Genomic DNA, 20,829 nt, shown 5'->3' on the forward strand with positions numbered 1-20,829 from the left:
TAAAACCACTGTGCCACCCAGGGATCCCATGAATCCAATATTAGATCGTCTACTATTTCCTACTTGGTTCTGAAATAATAATAGAATTAAGGACAGTTGATTTACTCTGAGGACCCTTCCCCCACTTAAAGATAGAGAATGAAGTGGCTGCTTTGTGCTTTATTTTATTTAGCTTTGTGATTTTAAAGTAGTAAATATTGTTTTTCCTTTGATGAATAGTTTTTCTAGAAAATGCAAATTTCCAAATTTCAGAAATAAAAATCAAAGCATACCAAAAACCAATATACCCGTACTAGGTTTTTAAAAGGCAGTGATAGTTAAAAAGAGAAGGAAAGAAAAGAAAAGAAAAGAAAGGAAGAAAGAAAACAAAAACAATAAAATCTCCAGCTCCTCTGCCCTGACATAAAAGCCCAGGCACTGATTTTTTAAATTAAATAAAAGGTTCAGTTTTATTTAAATATTTTTCCTTAAAAACTTGATATATATTAGTTATAATTTATATTTTGCCTGGGTCATGGATGGGGTGGTCTCTAATGGAGGCTGCTTCCAATCCTTTGGTGGACTCCTCACAGGTTGGGAGGGGATGTTTTCCACCCTACATCATGGCAGCCTACCCCCATGGGGGTGGAGGCTGAAACCACAATGCAAATGGATTATAACGAGCCTAGGGGTTACCCTAGGGCAGAAGTAGAAGAAGATAGCCCACGTTCTGCACCTGTGGCTCTCGGTCTGTTAGCCAGAGGGTCCTGGCAGCCAGAAGGCCAGGATGTTAAAGGGTCTTGGAAGCATACAAAGTCAGGATGTTGTGCCCTCAGGCTTCTAATGTGGGATGTTGTGCTCCTGGGCTTCTAATATGTAACCTATTTATCACCATCCTTGCTTCCAGCTCCTGTCAAACTGTCTACTCTATCATTTGACCAATGCGTATGCATGTATAACCTCCTGTGCAACCCACACCATAGGACCCAGAACATTTCTATCCCAGCAGGGGGTTTTCTTGTGCCCCTCTCAGTTGATTCCTACTCAACCCCAGGAGTCGAAGATCTTGATTTCCATCACAATAGATAACATTCGCTGCTGCTAGAACTTTGTATCAGAGAAATCATATAATATGTACTTTTTTGTGTTTGTCTTTGACATGGATCCATGTTGCTGCATGTATGAGAACCAGTAGTTCTCAATCCTTTCTTCTTAGTGGTATTCAGTGTATGGCCACACCACTAGGTCTTGATCCTCTCTCGTGTTGGTGAACATCTGGGTTGTTTCTAGTTTTTGCTATTGTGAATAAGGTTACTACAAACATTACAGCATACATTTATTTGCAGACATACATTTTTCATTTCTCTTAAATAAATACCTAAGAATGGGATTGATGTATTTATGAAAATATGGTCTAGTAATAGTTCTGGTGCATTTTTGAAAATCTGCTATGTTCATCTTTACTTTTTAATTGGAATACTTATGTTTCACATTCAGTGCCAATAATCACAATATAACTATTGTGGTTGGTTTTCTGTTTGTTTCCCATGTTTTCTTTTTTCCTGCCTTTTTTTAAAGTTTATTTATTTATTTACTTAAGCAATCTCTATGCCCAGGGTGGGGCTTGAACTCATTACCCTGAGACCAAGAGTCACATGCTCTTCTGACTGAGCCAGCCAGGCACCCCTTTCCTGCCTTGTTTTGGGTTAATCAAATTTGGTTTTCTTGTTTAGAATTCCACTTTATCCTTCTATTTATATAATTCTTTGAGTTATTTCTCTGTTGTCCTAGAAATCGTAACACTTACCTTTAATATGTCTACCTTCTCACATCAAACAGCTTCACAATATAAGAATCATACAATGTATAATCCAGTTCACTCCCTCTTACCCTATAGCTTCTTATCCTCTTATTATGTATTATAATAATGCTATAAATCCTATAATACATTGTTATTATTTTTGCTTTAAACATCAGTAGTATTTTCTAGAAATTAACAAATATGTGACACAAATAAATAGATAAAAGGCATTATTTATTTATGATAGTCACAGAGAGAGAGAGGCAGAGACACAGGCAGAAGGAGAAACAGGCTCCATGCAACGGGAGCCCGACGTGGGATTCAATCCCGGGTCTCCAGGATCGTACTCTGGGCCAAAGGCAGGCACTAAACCTCTGCGCCACCCAGGGATCCCAATAAAAAGTATTTTAAAATGTTTATACACGTTTATTCTTTCTTTCCTTTTCTTTTTTTACATTTTTATTTAAATTACACATTTACTCTTTCTGATACTCTTCATTTCTTCCTCCAGATTTGAGCTTCCCTCTGGTGTCATATCCCTTCACGCTTAAATTACTTCTAGTATTTCTTATAGCACCGGTTGGACACAAATTATTTTTTTTTAAGATTTTATTTATTTATTCCTGAGAGACACAGAAAGAGAGGCAGAGACACAGGCAGAGGGAGAAGCAGGCTCATGCAGGGAGCCTGATGTGGCTGGAACCCTGGGATCACGTCTTGAGCCAAATGAAGGAAGAGGCTCAAGCGCTGAGCAAACCAGGCATCCCTCTTTTAAGACAATTTCAAAGATATTGTTTTATTGTCTTCCAGCTTCCATTCCTTCTGAGAAGTCAGCAAGAGTTCTGGTCTTTATCCCCCTATTCAAGATTCTGAATCTGTGAATTGCTCCCCAACCCCCACCAATTTGTGAGAGTCTTGGCCATCTCCACATATTTATTCTGCTCCATTGTTCCTGTCTTCCTCTTGGACTTCAATTACACGTGTATTAGATGATTTGATTATGACTCACAGGTCTCAGAGGATTTGCTCAGTGTTTACACTGGTTTTTCTCAGTACATTTCAGTTTGGATAAATTTGTATTCCTATTCACTGATCTTACCTCTGCTCTGTCAAGTCTGCCATGAAGCCCATCTAATGAAATCTTTGTTTCTAATATTGTCTTTTGGTCCTCGCATTGCGTTTTGCATCTTTTCTATAGTTTCCATTTCTGAGGTGGAATTCCCTGCCCACATGTTATCCATCTTTTCCAGCCAATCCTTTAACATATATGTCACTTATTTTAAATTTTTTGTCTGCTCATTCTAACACAGTGTCCATTTGTGAGTCTGCTTTTATTGACTGTCACTTTTTTTCTAAAGATTTTATTTATTTGCTCATGAGAGACAGAGAGCGAGATGCAGAGACACAGGCAGAGGGAGAAGCAGGCTCCATGCAGGGAGCCTGATGCAGAACTTGATTCCAGGACTCTGGGATCATGACCTGAGCTAAAGGCAGACGTTCAACTGCTGAGCCACCTGGGCGTCCCGATTGACTGTCACTTTTATTTCCTGCTTTTTTTCATTAAAAATCTTTTCTTTCTATTTAAGATAAAGATATTTTATTTAAAAATTTTTTAAAAATTAAGTTTCTAGCAGCACCTGGGTGGCTCAGTGGTCGAGCATCTGCCTTTGGCTCAGGGCGTGATCCCAGGGACCTGGGATAGAGTCCTACATCAGGCTCCCTGCATGGAGCCTGGTTCTTCCTCTGCCTATGTCTCTGCCTCTCTCTGTGTGTCTCTCATGAATAAATAAATAAAATCTTCTTTTTAAATTTAAAAATAAAAAGAATAAATTAAGTTTCTGTTTTAGTTTCCATATAATTAACATGTAGTGTTATACTAGTTTCAGATATACAGTATGGTGAGTCAACAATTCTATACAGCACAAGGTGCTCACATGACAAGTGCCCTCCTTCATCCCCATCACCTATTTAACCCATTCCCCACTGTTAACCGTCAGTTTGTTCTCTGTAGTTAAGAGTCTGTTTCTTGGTTTGCCTCTCTCTTTTTCCTTTTGCTTCTTTGTTTCTTAAATTCCACATATGAGTCAAATTATATATTTGTCTTCCTTTGACTGATTTATTTTGCTTAGCATTATACTCTTTAGCTCCGGCCATGTTGTTGCAAATGGCAAGATTTCATTCTTTTTTTTTTTATGACTGAGTAATATTCCATTATATGTATACCACATCTTCTTTATCTGTTCATCTACCGATGAATACTTGGGCTGATTCCATAATTTGGGTATTATAAAAAATGCTATAAATATGTCCTGCTTCTTTATGTCTTATAATTATAGCACAGCCCTAGCAAATTAATATATAGCCTATCTATTTCTTAATTGATGTGGAATGCTGGAGCCTGGAAAGTATGTTATTTATTAAGTGCCCTAAAATTCTCCAATTATGTAGCAAGTAAAAGCATTCAATAAATATTTATAGAACAGGAACTTTAACATCTTCTTAATAAAAGAAACCTAAAAATACAAATTGTTTTTCTGATATTTGTTTGCTCAATATTTAACATCTTTAGAGGGATGTAGATTGGCATTAACAATATCTGTAGCTACTTCAGTGATTGACAGTGATGGCTTCAGGAGAGTGGTTTATGTTACCTTGATTAGAGTAAACACAGCTCACAAAGCATTGTGATCTTGATTACTATTTATCTTCTTTGGTGAAGGTTTGTCTTTTATATAAAGCAATAGGCCTGAGTTAGGGTTGGTTCAGTCCTGCTCTTCTGTAGGTATATAAATACACCATCTAGAGGCACCTGGGTGGCTCAGGCAGTTAAGTGTCTACGGTTGTCTCAGGTCATGATCCCAGTATCCTGGGATCAAGCCCCAAGTCAGGCTTTTTGCTCAGTGGGGAACCCACTTCTCTCCTCCTTCTGCTTGCTACTCCACCTCTTCATGCTCTCTCTCTCATTCTCTGTCAAATAAATAAGTAAATAAAAAACAAATAGATAAATAAAATCTTTAAAGAAACAAATACGCCAACTATTTACCCAAAAATGTCTTAAATTAGAGGCAGGATAATCAAAAGAAAGTAGAGATTAGAAGTTAAGAGCAAAGGCTCTGGAGTCTGAAACTCTGAGTTCAAATTCTAACTATGCCAATTAACTTGGTCTGTAGATGTTTCTACACCTAAAAAGTGCAGGTGATAACAAGAGTACCTACCCTATTTGGCAGTTTTGAGGATTAAATGAGTCAAAGTAAGCATGTGGCTGGTGTTACATGTGTTTGTTAAATTAGGAGAAAACAAAAGATAACAAGGAAATTAACAATATGGGAAGAAGTTGTGTTTCTTATCCTCCATCTAAACCTATGAAACAGAGATGCTCGCCTTAAAGACAGGGAAAGGGCACTTTCCTAAGGTTAATGTGCAAATTCCCCTTCTGATATGTGGGGGCCAGCCCCTGACACCACGAGCAATCACTGGGAGACAGTGGCTGTGTTGAAATTTATTAGGATGTAACAGAACATAAAGAATGACAGCTTTATGTGACAGATCTGTTAGTTACTTTCTAATAGGACAGAGCCAAGGCTGCAGGTCTGAATGAGAACTTGGTTATGGCGTCAGATTCTCTGTAAGAAGCATAAGTATTCAGTAATCAAGGATAACTAGTATTAGAAAAAGGTCTCTAAAGTGAGATAAGTTTGAATGGGGGAAAATTTCATAGAAATCATGAAAAAAAAAGCTTAGTTGGAAATTTATCCTGAAAGATAAAAATAAACAGTGTAAAAACTTTATCTTACGTTGAACAAATTTAGATTATAATTTCAGCTAAGCATTGAATAATGGGATGAAGAAGAAGAATTCTAGCATTGATTTTTATAGGATAGTGGAGATACCATTCTTCATACTGGACTTTCACAGCCTGAGTATTTTTGCAAAAATATTTAAGGGTGTAATCAGATTTTCATGAGGTCTTTCCTGATCATTTGATGGTTAACCTATTCTCTTTTGAAGTGCCTCTCATGTCCAAATCATCCTCATTAATATTTTCCCTTCCTTTATTAACTGTCCTAGATAAAAGACATATTTCGTCTCTCTCTCTCTCTCTTTTAGATTTAGATTTAGATTTTTATTTATTTATTTGAGCGAGAGAGAACACATAAGCAAGGGGAGGGGCAGAGGGAGAGAGACAAGCAGACTCCCTGCTGAACAGGGAGCCCAATGCAGGATTCCAGGAGATCATGACCTGAACTGAAGGCAGATGCTTAACTGACTGAGCCACCCAGGTGCCCTGTATTTTCTCTCTTTTATGTGAATTTTGCTTCCCTTTACAATCTTGTAGCTGCAAGAGTTAAGTCATGAACTTTCAGAAAACAAAATCCTCTTAGAATAACTCTCATCTTTTGAAGTGATATAAATAATGTGTTGAAAATTAGCTATTTCATACTTTTTTTGAAACATTATAAACATTCATAAAAACATGCTATTTCCTGAAATTCCTTTAAGGTTTTGATTAGAGAAAGGTTTAGGAGCAGGAATGCATCTTGGTGTATACATATTTTTTAAAGATTTATTTATTTATCTGAGAGAGAGCACCAGTGGGAGAAGGGACAGTGGGGAAGGGAGAGAAATCCTCAACAGACTCCCCACTGAGTGCAGAGCTGAGGTAGCACGGCTCAATCCCAGAATCCTGAGGTCATGACCTGAGCTGTAATCAAAAGTTGGACGCTTAACCCATTGAGCTACCCAGGTGCCCCTTGGCATATACATGTTTGTGAAAGGTTGCCAACTGCCATATTTTGGACAACAGCATGTTGCACTTCTGTGTTTGACTATATCTACCATTTTACTGTTTCAGTGAGAACACATAGATTTAAGGAAGATGTGTGTCAGGCCTGTGAAAGCAACCGTCCACTTTTTTGTGTTGTTAAATAACCTATATTACAACTTTTCTTTTTAAGATTTTGTTTTATTTATTCATGAGAGACACACAGAGAGAGGCAGAGGCACAGAGAGGGAGAAGCGGGCTCCACACAGGGAGCCCAATGCGGGACTTGATCCCAGGGCTCCAAGATCATGCCCTGAGCCAAAGGCAGACACGCAACCACTGAGCCACCCAGGCATCCCCTTATATCCCAACTTAAAATCAAATAACAAGAAAGCAGCCAAAGATACGTTTACACTAAGAACATTTCATGAGGGTAGAGTAATTGAAACTGAGGTAAAACTGGGAATAGAAGCTAGCAGGTTATATTTCTTCCTTTGGTCCTCAGTGACTCCCAGTCCAGACATCAGACAGACTATAGCATCTTGAGGCATGCGCTAAACTCATTAGTGTTTTGCTTAATAAATCAATATCTACAATTGTATTATTAGAAATGTGACAGTTTTTCAATGAAACAAGTTTTTGAGTACCTTCTCAGTGGTAAGGAATAAGGCATGGTGCAAATGTGGCAGTACTCCTTTATCTTGTTCATATTGGATGAATAAAGACTTTGTGCACATGGAAGCCTCTTGGACCATTTCTGTCTCAGCTCAAAGATCACCTCTGCAAAGGCTATGTCTGACCTGCTCATGTTATATTCCCACATCACTCTCTTATCATCCTGTCCCATTTTCTTATTACTATTTGAAATTATCTTGCTCACTCATCTTCTTAGCTATGGCCTACCTCCCCCCATGAATGTAATCTCCTCAAGATCAAGGACTGTACCCATCTTTTTTGCTATATCCTCAGTGCCTAGAGCAGTGTTATTTGGCACATATCAAATATGTTGAACTAATTTATGGATTATGAAGTTGCAAAGGGTTAGTCTGCTAAATTTATATACAGGCTGAGTAAGTCTCAAAGTTTCATTGAAATATTCACATTAAAATATTAATATGCAAAAAATTGACTTGCAATTATTTGCAAGCATCAGATACATGGTCTTTTTAAGCTTTGAAGTTTTCAGGCTTCCATTATTCAAATATGTTTTGTCAGCTTCTGAGATAGCTTTCCTGCATTGGATAGCTAAATTTATATGCAAATCTGGCACTCTGTCTATTTCTTAGAAATTTATATTCTACCCAAAGGTAGAACTAGACAGAAAATATGTGTCTTGAATAAGGTTTGCTTTAATTCAAGACAGTTTTTATTCTTAGTCAACAGAAGTTACGCACATATCTTACTCTAGAAATGAAATTCTTTTTTTTCAATCCTCTTCTCTTTGAAAGAGCAATCCACATGACTGAGATAAATGTTGAAATCATTCCATGGTGACATCGGGTCATTTTCAGTAATTCATCTAATAATTTCTCTTTCTTGTGTAATTGTAAATTTTAGTATGTGTAAGTTGGATTATCAAAAATATTTCCCTGTTTAAAAAACCACCAAAATAGGTAAGAAATAAATCAAGGAAAATATTGTTGCCCATATTATGTAGTTAGCTCTTATGTATTCATGATTAAATGCAAGGATAGCACACATTAATGAAATCAACACCCCATTTCTTAGTTTATTCATTAGTCCCAGATTCTCTTCACTAAATCTATTACTAAATGACCAATAAAATATCGAATCAAAGGCTTATTATGTTTTACCATTTGTTAAAACTAGGCTAGGTTGATTAAAATTAGCCAAAGCATCCTTCTCTTCTGGTAGATTCTCCACCACTAGCTTCCAAAAGAAACAAAAGGCTTCTTCTCAAACATCATATCTGTGGTGCTCTCCCACCACACCTTACCGCAGGTCTCTGTTAGAATTCAAGAACTGTGTTATTGTTGTGTTGGAGAATCTCTGTAGGATCGTATGTAGGCATGTAGCTGAGGTAAAATTATGTCCTGTTAGATGTTTTCAGGTCAGCCAATTTTCACCCTTAATTTCAATTTTATTGCTGTAATTTAAAAGTCAGGAGATTTTGACTTAGAACTAGAAGTTCTAGTCTCCATTCAGAAGTCAATAGGTAGGGGATGGGCAAAAAGGGGTGAAGGTGAGTGGGAGATACAGGCTTCTATCTAGTTAAGGAATGAATAAGTCACAGGTATGAAAGGCATAGCATAGGGGCACCTTGGTGGCTCAGTCAGTTGAGCATCTGACTTTGGCTCAGGTCATGATCTTGGGGTTCTCTGATTAAGTCCCATGTTGGACTCCCTGCTTGTCCCTCTCCCTCTGCCGCTCCTTCCCCACTACTTGTGCTCTCTCTCTCAAATAAATAAAATCTGAAAGAAAGAAAGAAAGAAAGAAAGAAAGAAAGAAAGAAAGAAAGAAAGAAAGAAAGAAAAGAAAGTTACAGCAGAGGGAATATAGAAAAAAAAAATATTCAAAAACCCTGTGATGGACACTGGCTGATTCACCCACATACATTTAACTTCAGATAAGCAATAGTCTAGTCAATCGTAGTAATTCTATTTCTCTTCCAAAATGGAGTGATGAAAATATTCTTGGATTGCCGATGACAGGAATCCACTGGCTCTTAAGGCTGCTGTGCGTTTTGGAGTTTGGTTTAGTGAAATAAAGAATTTCTTTATTGTTTAAGCCAGCTTGAGTCAGGATTTTTGTTATGTACAGCAGAACACAGATCCCCTATGAAAGGAGTCCATTGCTGTGATTCCAATTCACTAAGAAGGACCTCAGAGTTTGGGTATCACTATAAATCAAATGCCCCAGCGAGCTTCTTCACCTAGATTCTGAGACCAGTGCCCTCTGAGCCTCAGATAGACCTTTTTTAACTTTCTGGAGTCTAGAAGAATTTTGTCTAGCTTGACATTCTTCTCAATGGCCTTTGAAGGTCTCTGAAGACTAACACCAGTTTTATCCATTTATCGTGCATGCTTTTGGAACCACTTGGGATTCTCCAGAGGTAAAAGATCCAGTACATTCCAATGAGGCATCTTCTTAGAAAAGTAGTGCTCAGCAGTTTCAGTGCCTGTAGAAGGATGAGGGGCTGGGTTATTGCACTAAAATAACCTAAATCTGTAGGTTTACATTTTATGGTTGCCTCTCTGTATAAACAAATAGAAATGGTATTTACTATCACCACTGAGATTGTTAGGTCTAGTCTGATAAGTAGACCCAGGGTGTCTGAAGCTCCACAAGATGTTCATGCTTTGTACACAAATTGGACAAATGTGAGCTGGCTATCGATTTATACTTGTTATTGTTACTATTGATTTATATTTGTCATTAATGTTTAAATGCTCAGACCTTCAGGATGCTGATTAATGGATCAAGGTCAACTTCAAGAAAGTTCTCCAGTACCTGCTTTGAAGCACTATCATCAGATGTGCTCTACTCAGTATTTTTTTTCCCAATATTTTTCTCAGTGAACAAAATGAAAAGACAAAAAGCGTCTTTCTGGATCATCTCCCAATGATACAAAATTGAAGAAAGTGTCAATCTGATGGATACCAACAGCAGGACCCCAAAATAATTTCACAAGCCAAATCAATGAGTCAAATCTAAAGAAGGCTTTTTTCATAAATAATATAAAAAGATGGTCAAGATCATATAAAACATTGCTGAAAAGAACTTGGAATATGTAAAAGGAAAAAAGGAGGTAGCCATATTCATATATTTTGAGGATTGTCATGTGGAATTAGAGACAGATGTCTATTAACTCCATGAAGTACAACTAGTATGAACTTCCTGGCTCAATAAGGAAAGAACTCTAATATTGGAGGCAAAGGATCTGTATTAGAAAAGAATGGTCTTGAGGAGGACATAGAAATTTAGTGAGGTTCCTATGGTTTAAAAGTTCAAACCAAACCTGAGTGGCTATATGCAGTTGGTTTCATGTCATAGATAATTTGGAGAAGAGGAATTCTAAGCTCTCTTCCCTGGGGTTTATCTTTTAAATTAACCTGTCATTTTTAGTGTTTGAATTGGAGCATTTCATTGCTTTGTATTGACTGTAATCAATGATATATCTGATTATGTGATTATATATTTGTGATTACTACATGATTTATATTTGCTCTACTCTCTGTTCCTTTTTCTCTCTATTTTGACCTCTTTCGGACTGACTGATTTTTTTTTTAAATTCTACTTTTTTAAAAAAAAATTCTACTTTTAATCTCTATTCACTGAGAAGTTATACATTTCACTGTTCTTTTGGGGGTTGCCTTAAGAATTAGAATATGCAGTTTTAATCTTGTCAAATTTTAATAGTAATGGCACTTTTAGTTGTTCCCAGTAAAATGGGAGGTTTCTGAAAACTCATATATACTTCTGTCCCAAATCATGTACCATCATGGTCTTATATTTAACTCTATAAATATGTTAAGCTGAATAAGACATTATTATTTTTTGTTTTATATCATAAATACACATTTAGATTTACTAATACCATTATTTTTATTAATTCTCATTTCTTTCTGTATCTCTGACCTTCTACATTGACTCTTTTTTTTTTCTTTTTTTGCCTGAGGTGCACCCTTTAATTTTTTTTAAATTTATTTATGATAGTCACACAGAGAGAGAGAGAGAGGTAGAGACACAGGAGGAGAGAGAAGCAGGCTCCATGCACCGGGAGCCCGACGTGGGATTTGATCCCGGGTCTCCGGGATCACGCCCTGGGCCAAAGGCAGGCGCTAAACCGCTGCGCCACTCAGGGATCCCTGAGGTGCACCCTTTAATACTCATAGTACAGGCTTGCTGGCAATGACCTTTCACTTAATTTTTTCTTGAGAATGTCTTCATTTCTATTTCATTTCAAAAGAACATTTTCACTATTGATAGATTTTGCTAAGTAGCTATGGCAGTTAATTCCTTTTTTTTTTTTTTTTTTAGAATTTTATTTAAATTCCAGTTGGTCAACATACAGTGTAATATTAGTCTCAGGTGTAGAATTTAGTGATTCACCAGTTCCATACAATACCCAATGCTATCAGGACACGTGCCCTCCTTAATCCCTATCACCTGTTTCACCCAACCCCCCACCCTCCCTCCCTTAGTAACCATCAGTTTGTTCTCTATAGTTAACAGCTGTTTCTTTTTTTTTTTTTTTAAGATATTTATTTATTTATGTATTCAGAAAGTGCATGTGAGTGGTGGGGGAGGGGAGAAGGGCAGAGAGAGAGAATCTCAAGCAGACACTGCACCAAGCATGGAGCCCAAGGCAGGGCTCCATCACAACCCTAAGATCATGACCTGAGCCAAAATAAAGTCAGATGTTTAACTGGCTGAGCCACCCAGATACCCTGACAGTCTGTTTCTTGGTTTGCCTCTCTCTTTTTCCCTTTGCTCATTTATTTCTTAAACTCCACATAAGAGTGAAATCATATAGTATTTTTATTTCTCTAACTCATTTCACTTAGTATTATACACTCTACCTCCATCTGTGTCATTGCAAATGGTATGATTTTATTCTTTGTTGTGGCTAAGTAATATTCCATTGTATACATGTGCCACATCTTCTTTTTCCATCTATTCATCATGGACAACTGGGCTTTTTCCATCATTTGGCCATTGTAGATAATGCTGCTAAAAGCATTGGGGTGCATGTATCCCTTTGGATTAGGATTTTTGTATCCTTTGGGTAAATAGCTAGTAGTGCAATTGCTGGGTATACAGTTATTTTCTTTCAGTAAGTTGAAGGTGCCATGTCATTGCCTTCCGGCTTCATTATGTCTATTGAAAAGTAGACTATCATTTTAGTTGTTCATTTTTTCAGATGATCTGCCTTCTTTTTCTGACTGTTTTTAAGATTTTCTCTTTTTCTTGGTTATGGCAGTTTTACTCCAATATGCCTAGGTGGTCTTTCTTTTTCTTTCCTTTTATAATCCTGCTTGGGCTTCTCAGGGCTTCTTGAATTGGTTGGCTGATGTCTGTACAAGAGTTATTGTGTCACTCTGATCCATGCACTAACATTTCCACAGATTCAGGTCAGAGCCCCAAGTCCCATCTGCATCCCTGCCCTCTGTAGTGACCATTCCCAGCCCTTTGTGACCCTTGAGCACAGTCTGCCAGCATCTCAGCACATGCACTCCCTATGTCCTTTCATCTCCTGCCCTGGGGCTCCCTAGTGTGGCTGAGGCATGAGATACCATGGTACTCACGTGGCCCTCACACAGACATAACCTTAAAGTTCAAGAGTTTTCACCTGAGTGAGGGACTTTATCCAATGCAAGAGGAAAACTGGTGGATAATTTTCTTTCCCTTTCTCCTCCTAACCAGATTGCTGGAATAACAGTTGCTTATATGCAGGCTCTGTTGTCTAAGTGATCTGGGCTATGCCAATGTCTTCAATCAGCTTAGAAAATTCTCGGCCATAATCCCTATATACTTCTTGACCCACTTCCTTTTTCCTCTTCTTCTGGAACTTCAATGAAATGCATGTTAGATTTGTTTTTTCTACCAAGTCCTCTGGTTTTTATCCTCTCTTCTGTAATTTTTATCAACTTATCTCTCCCTGCTTCACTCTGGATATTTTCTTCTATCTTAACAGTAATTCTCTCTTTGGCTTTGTCAAATCTGATGTTAAACCCACTGAATTCTTAATTTCAGTTACTGTACTTTTTCATTTCTAAAATTTCTGGATACTTCTTTTAAAAATCTCCTGTGTCATTTCTGTATAGTTTTAAGTTTTCTGCTGAATTTTTTAAAAGATTTTATTTATTTATTTGAGAAAAAGAGAGAACCCATGAACACACAAGTTGAGGGGGAAGAAGCCAAGAGTGAGAAGCAGGCTCCCCACTGAGCAGGGAGCCTGACTCCAGGCTCAATCCCAGGATCCTGGGATCATGACTAGAGCTGAAGGCAGATGCTCAACCAACCAAGCCACCCAGTTGCCCCTCTGCTGAATTTTCTATCTTAAATTTTATTTATTTGCTTATAGTGAGTATATCTATTAGTTCCAATATCCAGAATCTCTACAGATCTAATCTTATTGCTTATGATTTCTAACTGGTTTTCATTCATGTTGTCTTATCCCTTGATGTACCTGGTTATCTATGAGTGTGTGCTGGACATTTTATTTGAGCAGGTCCTAGGATGTTCTTTTCCCAGAAAAGATTTGCATTTGTTTTGATCAGGCGTCTCTGAGCACTACCATCTTGGATCACCTTAGTCAATTTCAGAGACTAAGGTTTTCATGGGCTACCTAGGTAACTGGGAGTGGGGTTGCAGTTTGAATAAGGGCTGCTGTACTTTAGTTTCCCCTTATTCCTAGGGAATCATCCCTTAGTGTACTGTCCCAAAGTGGGTGTTTATCAGGACCTCTCCCTTAATGGGGCCTGGACTCCAACACTTGTCCCCCTCTCAAATCAAAGCTGTCAAAAAGCACCACTTTGTCTTTTAGCTGACAAATGTCCCAAAGGGAAATAACCCCAGATGCCAAGATTTCTGTCTTCTCTTGGATTTTAGCAATTCTTCTCCACCTTGTTAGCTTTCTTTTGCTTTCAAGTAGATGCTTTCTATATTTTGTCTAGCTTTTCTGATCATTATCAGTGACAGTATTGGCCAAGCAGAAGAATTCTATGTCTGGCCTAGGGATGCACTGAACATCTTCACTTCTGGACTAAAATCAATATTTTTATTTAGTATTTTAACTTGGAGGTATTTTGGTTGATAGAGCAACAGCCTATTGATCTATCTATAGGATATATACATGCTATGTTAAAAGTTTCATGAATAATAAAATGGCAATAAGTGTACTTTATGATAATAATAGGGTACTTAGACTTCTTAATTTCTAAGACCTTAAAAAATTCCATTTTAATTTAAATTTTCAGTGTAGACATAAAGTTCAAAATTTTGATTTTGCCAAGTACATTCAAAATAATAAAAATTCACATCAACCATCATCATTATTTCACAAAAGAGAGAGAATTTTAATGCCAAAAAATCAGTCAGGACATAATCTCATAAAATATCACCCTTCAAAATTGGATAAATTAGTGTTATGTAAAGCTTGCTACCTTGTTATTTTTTCTCCTTTCATGGATCAGTGAAAATTTGGTTATCTGGAAGGAGTAGTGTACAGATTAGTGTTTAAGAGTAATTGCTTTATATTATTTAGTTTATTTTCTACAGTGGTATTTAAAAGATAATATAAAATATAGATATAAAACTTATTATTGAATAAAATTCATGTAAGTTTCCAATGAAAATCTCTCTAAATTATCACTCTGATGCTAAATTAAGACAGATTCTCAAATTATGTGCCAGCAGAGTCAAGCTTGCAATGATCCTCTTCTGTGTTGATAAAGAAAATTGACAAGTCTTTATACTTTAGGAATACAGAGACATTCCTAAAAAAAAGTGATCAAATGGCATCTCCAAGTCCTTCATAATGACTTGGAGATGTCCAGAGTTGTGATTTATCAAGTATGAAGAGTAATAAACTGTCCTCTTCTGCCACAAGACTGTCCATATAGAAAATCCTAAAGGATATACAAAAGTGCTCCTAAAACTGCTAAGTTAAGGTCATAGGATACAAGATAAATATACAAAAATCAACTGTGTTTCTATATGTTAGCAATAGATATAGACACCAAAATTTAAAATATGATATCATTTACAATTGCTCAAAAAAGGGAGAAATGTTTAGGTGTTAATCTAACAAAAATGTACAGGATTTGGATGCTGAAAATGATATAATGAAAGAAATCAAAAGTGATCTGGATAAATTGAGAGACATACTTTGGTCATGGCTTGGAAGAGTCAACCTAGCAAATATACAAACTCTTCCCAAACTGATATGGGTTTGATATGATTTTTATCAAGAGCCAAGTAAAAATTGTGTATATAGGCAAATTATTTTCAAATGTATATAGAAAGAGAAAGGAAGTGAACTAGCTAAAACAATTTTGAAAAAAAGAGGATAAAATGGGAGGAATCAATCTACTTAGTTTCAAAACTTATTGTAGAGGTACAGTAATAAAGACTATGTATGATACTGGGAAGGGATAGACACATAGATCAACAGAAGAGAACAGAGGACTCAGTAATAGACCCACAAAAAAATATTCAAGTGATTTTTGACAAAAGTACAAAAGCAATTTGTGATAAATGATAAATGATTTTGGATTTTGATAAATGATTCTGGAGCAGTTGGATACCCACTAGCAAAAAAATGAACTTTGACTTCAGTCTCACACCCTATACATAAACATGATCTTAAGTGGATTGCAGACTTACACATGAAATGTAAGATTATAAAGCTTTTAGAAAAAAGCATGGCTGAAAAATCTTTGGGATCTATGGCTAGGCCAAGAATTCTAAGACAATGCTAAAAGCATGATCCAAAAAGGGAAAAATCAATAAATTGCTCTTCACCAAAATTAAAAACTTTTGCTGTGTGGAAGAGTCTGAGAAGAGGATGAAAGACAAGTTATACACTGGGAAAAAACACTTGTGAACTATATAACTAAAAAGAATAGTATTCAGAGTATAAAACAACTCCCGAAACTCAGCAATAGAAAAGTGAACAGTCCAAATAAAATATGGGGGAAAAGTATAAAGAGACAATGCACTGAAGAAGATATACAGAAGAAAATAAACAGTTGAAGAGATGTTCAACATCATTACCTATTAGGGAAATGAAAATTAAAACCACAATGAGATTTCACCACATATCTACGAGAATGGTTAAAATAAAAAATAGTAACAACACCAAATGCTGTTGAGGATGCGAGAAACTGGATCATTCACATATTACTGGTGGGAATGTGAAATGGTACAGCCACTCTGGGAAACTGGCAGTTTCTTAAAATGTAACATGCAACTTGCCTACGACTTAGCATTTACACTTCTGGACATCTGTTCCATAGAAATGAAAACTTATGTTCACACATAAACGTGTATGGGACTACTTATAGTAGCTATATTCATAATAGCCCTGAACTAAAAACAACTCAGGGGCCCTTCAACCGGTGAATGGTTAAACAAACTGTGGTACATCTAGACCACGGGATACTACTCAGCAATAAAAAGGAATGAAATGTTGATACATACATTAACCTGGATGAAGCTCTAGAGAATTGTGCTGAATGAAAAAGCCAATCCAGAAAGGTTACATGCTGTATGGCTCCAATTTTGTAACAACCTTGAAATGACAAAATTATCAAAAGGGAGAACAGAGTAGTGGTTGCTTGGGGATAAGGACAGAGTGGGGCTGGGGGGAAGCTGATGTGACTAAAAGGTACAACATGGGGGCACCTGGGTGGCTCAGTGGTTGAGCATCTACCTTTGGTTTGGGTCATGATCCCGGGGTCCCACACTGGGCTCCCCACAGGGAGCCTACTTCTCCCTCTACCTATGTCTCTGCCTCTCTCTGTGTCTCTCATGAATAAATAAAATCTTTTTAAAAAATAATAAAAGGTACAACATGGTGATGGAACTGCCCTATATCTTGACTATATCAACATCAATATCCTGGTCAATATCCAAAAATAATAAAATTTTTATTAACATACACACATATATAATTTATCTTCTATCTTTCAAAATGTGAACTTCTTTAGATTTCCTGACAACCTATGATTCTTTATTAATTATTCCAAGGTGTCAAAATCTCTTAGAACGTATAACTGTAGTTGACACTAAATCACTAAATCACTGTTAATAATAAGAAGGCATCAGAAAAATAAAACATCCTAGGGTAGTGTAATTGGAGAATCTCTGCAAGTCCACACAATTTTTAGTAATGTCAGAAATTTACAAAAGCCAATTATATAACAATAGTTTTAAAAATTCAATTTAACAAAATCCATTTCCTTCTGTATGCTTTTAAATAACGGTGTAAGGAATGAGGATAACAAATTTAGGAGGTCACAGTTAATTAAACTTTTTGCCAAAAAAACAAATTCAAATTTGGCACAATTGACAGATTCATGTTTGCACTTAATTTTTGTACTGTGTTATAAATCAAAGAGAAGACTTGCAACTATCCTTTAACTCCAATTCATGAAATAAAGTTAAGGATTTTTCAGCATTATAAGTATTAAGTAAACTTAGCTAATGCTTAAAATAGAATTCTTCAAATTAATTTTATGTTCTAGTATTAAAACCCTCTAAAAACCTTAGTAAAATATCTTAGCACAGAAAAAATCCTTAGATTTCTTACAATTACTAATTGTTGGCCCAATGCCAACGGTGCCAATGCATGTCTCTTAGGTCCTAATCTTATGATTCAGAAGCAAAGATCATGAAGAATACTTTAATAAGCCAAAGTTATATTTTCATCTGGTAGAGATATTTACCCTTAAGCAACGGTCTCATAACTCAATTGAGTAATTGATTTTTACTTGAAATAGAACAAGGATCTTCTCCAGGTAGAAAACCATTATAAGATTTAGTTGCCTAAAGACTGATCTCTTTAATCTATTTTAAAGTATTTGTACATGTTATAGAATATATCATATTGCTTGGCAGTTTCATAAAGTTCACACTTTTATTTCTTCCATCCTGGAAAGATTTTTCTCAGGGAGCATAGCTCATATAAAGCCTTAAAGGTTTTATTTCACTTCTTTTTTTTTCTTTCTTTTTTCCCTGGAAATCTTTGACACTTGTTATTTTAGATTTGTGTGAGTCCTTGATAATATCTACAAATCAATCAAAATAGAAGCACAATTGAGTTTGGGACTTTGGAATTTTATTTGCTAATTCTCTATGGAGGTGGGCCATCCTCCTTGTTCAAGGGTAGCTTCCAAGGGAAGTGTGTGTCCTTTACCAGCAGCAGTGTAACCATGCCAGCTTTGAAGGAACAGGCTGCCTACCCAACTGGGAAAAAAGATGTACTTACATCCTATGAGGCATCCTATCAAAATCTGACTTGAATGAGGCCCTCCTTTGAGGTTAGGAGTCCCTATCTCTAAGTCTGGCAGAATGATTCTTGGGTGGAGATCTTAACAGGATGATATTAAAAATGTTTGACTGTGGATATAGGAGGTTCCTGAAAGTTCAGATGGATGCCCTGACAGCATATAAGAGCTGCACATCAGCTGGATCCTTGTCCAGATAAAGATCTTTGACTTTGGGCTGCCTGGGGGGCTCAGTCAGTTAAACGTCTGCCTTTGGCTCAGGTCATGATCCCAGGACCCTGGGATCCAGGCATCGGCATCTGGCATCGGGCTCCCTGCTCAGTGGGGAGCCTGCTTCTCCCTCTCCCTCTGCTGCTCCCCCTGCTTGTATGCTCTCTCTCTCTCTGTCAAATAAATAATATCTTTAAAAAAAAAAGATCTCTGACTTTGGGCATTCTTATACAGCAGAAGTTGTTTCTTCCTATTTCATTATGTATCTAAAGAAAGAAAAATTTAACCAATTAAATTGTGAGAGAGCCAGGTCTCAATGCAATGATCTCAAAACCCCACAGCAAAGCCTTGCTACTAGCACTCAGAGCTTTTCCCCACAGGTCGACTTGACTCATCCTTATATTTCTATGAAATATATCTATTTTGGGGGGCATTTGGGTGGTTCAGTGGTTGAGCCTCTGCCTTTGGCTCAAGTTGTGATCCCGGGGTCAAGTCCTGCATCAGGCTCCCCACAGGGAGACTATCTATTTCTCCTTCTGCCTATGTCTCTGCCTCTCTTTCTCTGTGTCTCTCATGAATAAATAAAATCATAAAAAAAGAAATATATCTATTTTTTTCTGAGGGTGAAAACAGAGATGCTTGGGTAGAGTTTAAGAAGGAAAAGTCTTTGTGCCAATGTACCATTCTACCTGCAGATGAAATTTTAAGAAGGGAGAGAGAATGTATTCGCAGGGATGTTGGGAGCTTCCCAGGAACGGGATTTTCTCTCTGGTCTTTACCCTCCAGGCAGCAGCAGTCCCTGTTATTGAAGAAAGGTCATCTTGTCAGCTCTGGTTTTGCATTGAGGTGTCTCTCTATGATAAATCCCCTGGTTCACCAAGACTGGAAGTAAACTACCCTTCCAAACTCAAATCTTACAAATTAAATTCTAACCTGAACAACTAGCAAACCTAGAAAATAGCTTCCCAAATAACTGTAATCATGCATAGCTGTTGGACCTCATGTGGCAGGAGTGGCCGGGGGTTCATAGATAACGCGTTTCCACTTCCTAATGGTACAGCTAGGCTACCTTTCCCAGCCTTTCCTGGCAGTTAAATGTGATTACCTCACTAAGTTTAGCTGATGGCTTATAGTGGAAGTGACTTTACAGAAACTAGTATATGCCTTCTGAGCCCTTTTTCCCGTCCTACCGTGTGGTTGCGGATGAGACTGTAAACTAGAGCCCCAAGATGAAAGAAGTCTGGGTTCCTGAGACACCTCCTGGAGAACGGACGCTGGATCCCACTGACCAAGAGGGTTATCCAAGTGCGAAGCCTAGTTCTTTTGTATTTGAGCCATTACATTTCTTGGCTTCTTTTTCTTTATTCTTTTTCTTTCTTTTTCCTTCCTTCCTTCCTTCCTTCCTTCCTTCCTTCCTTCCTTCCTTCCTTCCTTCTTTCGAGTCATTTATTTATTTGAGATAGAGAGAAGGCAGGGGGCGGGGCAGAGGGAGAGGGAGAGAGAGAATCCTGAAGGAGTCTCCCCATTGAGTGCAGAGCCCCATACAGGGCTCCATCCCAGGACCCTGAGATCACCATCTGAACCAAAATCAAGAGATGGCTGTTCATGAGACTGAGCCACCCAGGTGCCCCTCTTGGTTTCCTTGTTATAGCAGTTTAAGCTACCCTAACACTATACTTGATAAAATATTCTGCATCATAACATCATTCAAATAACATCATTCTGCAGATGATGTTAAAATTGACATTTCTGAATTTTTTGTCTTCATATAAAAATGTAATCAATATGGATATCTATTGGACATTTCAAATCATTTTTTAAAAGATTTTATTTACTTATTTGAGAGAGAGCGAGGATGAGAAGGGGGAGGGGCAGAGGGAGAGGGAGAAACCACTCTCCACTGAGCTTAGAGCCTGAGGGTGGGGCACTAGATCCCAGGATCATGACTGAACCGAAGTCAGCCACTTAACCTACTGAGCCACCCAAGCACCCCTGGGATATTTCAAATCTTTTTTCTTTTTTTTTTTAGATTTTATTTATTTATTCATGAAAGACACAGAGAGAGAAAGAGGCAGAGACCCAAGCAGAGGGAGAAGCAGGCT

The 20,829-nt window shown here is 37.3% G+C and overlaps 1 long non-coding RNA gene across 3 annotated transcripts in view; it reads right to left on the minus strand.

Moving 5' to 3' along the window:
• Window positions 1-20,829, minus strand: part of LOC144318086 (uncharacterized) — an 84,210-nt gene that overhangs the window by 21,458 nt on the left and 41,923 nt on the right. The window contains exon 7 of one of the 3 annotated variants that reach the window (XR_013383944.1): window positions 6,908-9,681. The exons of 1 other annotated variant lie outside the window; for it this stretch is intronic. This is a non-coding gene — a long non-coding RNA (uncharacterized LOC144318086). Of the gene's footprint in view, window positions 1-6,907; window positions 9,682-19,356; window positions 19,527-20,829 lie in introns of those variants that run through there. One more of the 3 variants, XR_013383942.1, reaches the window with a different exon arrangement.

The sequence above is a fragment of the Canis aureus genome, chromosome 1, assembly GCF_053574225.1.
Source record: "Canis aureus isolate CA01 chromosome 1, VMU_Caureus_v.1.0, whole genome shotgun sequence".
Lineage (NCBI taxonomy): Eukaryota > Metazoa > Chordata > Mammalia > Carnivora > Canidae > Canis > Canis aureus.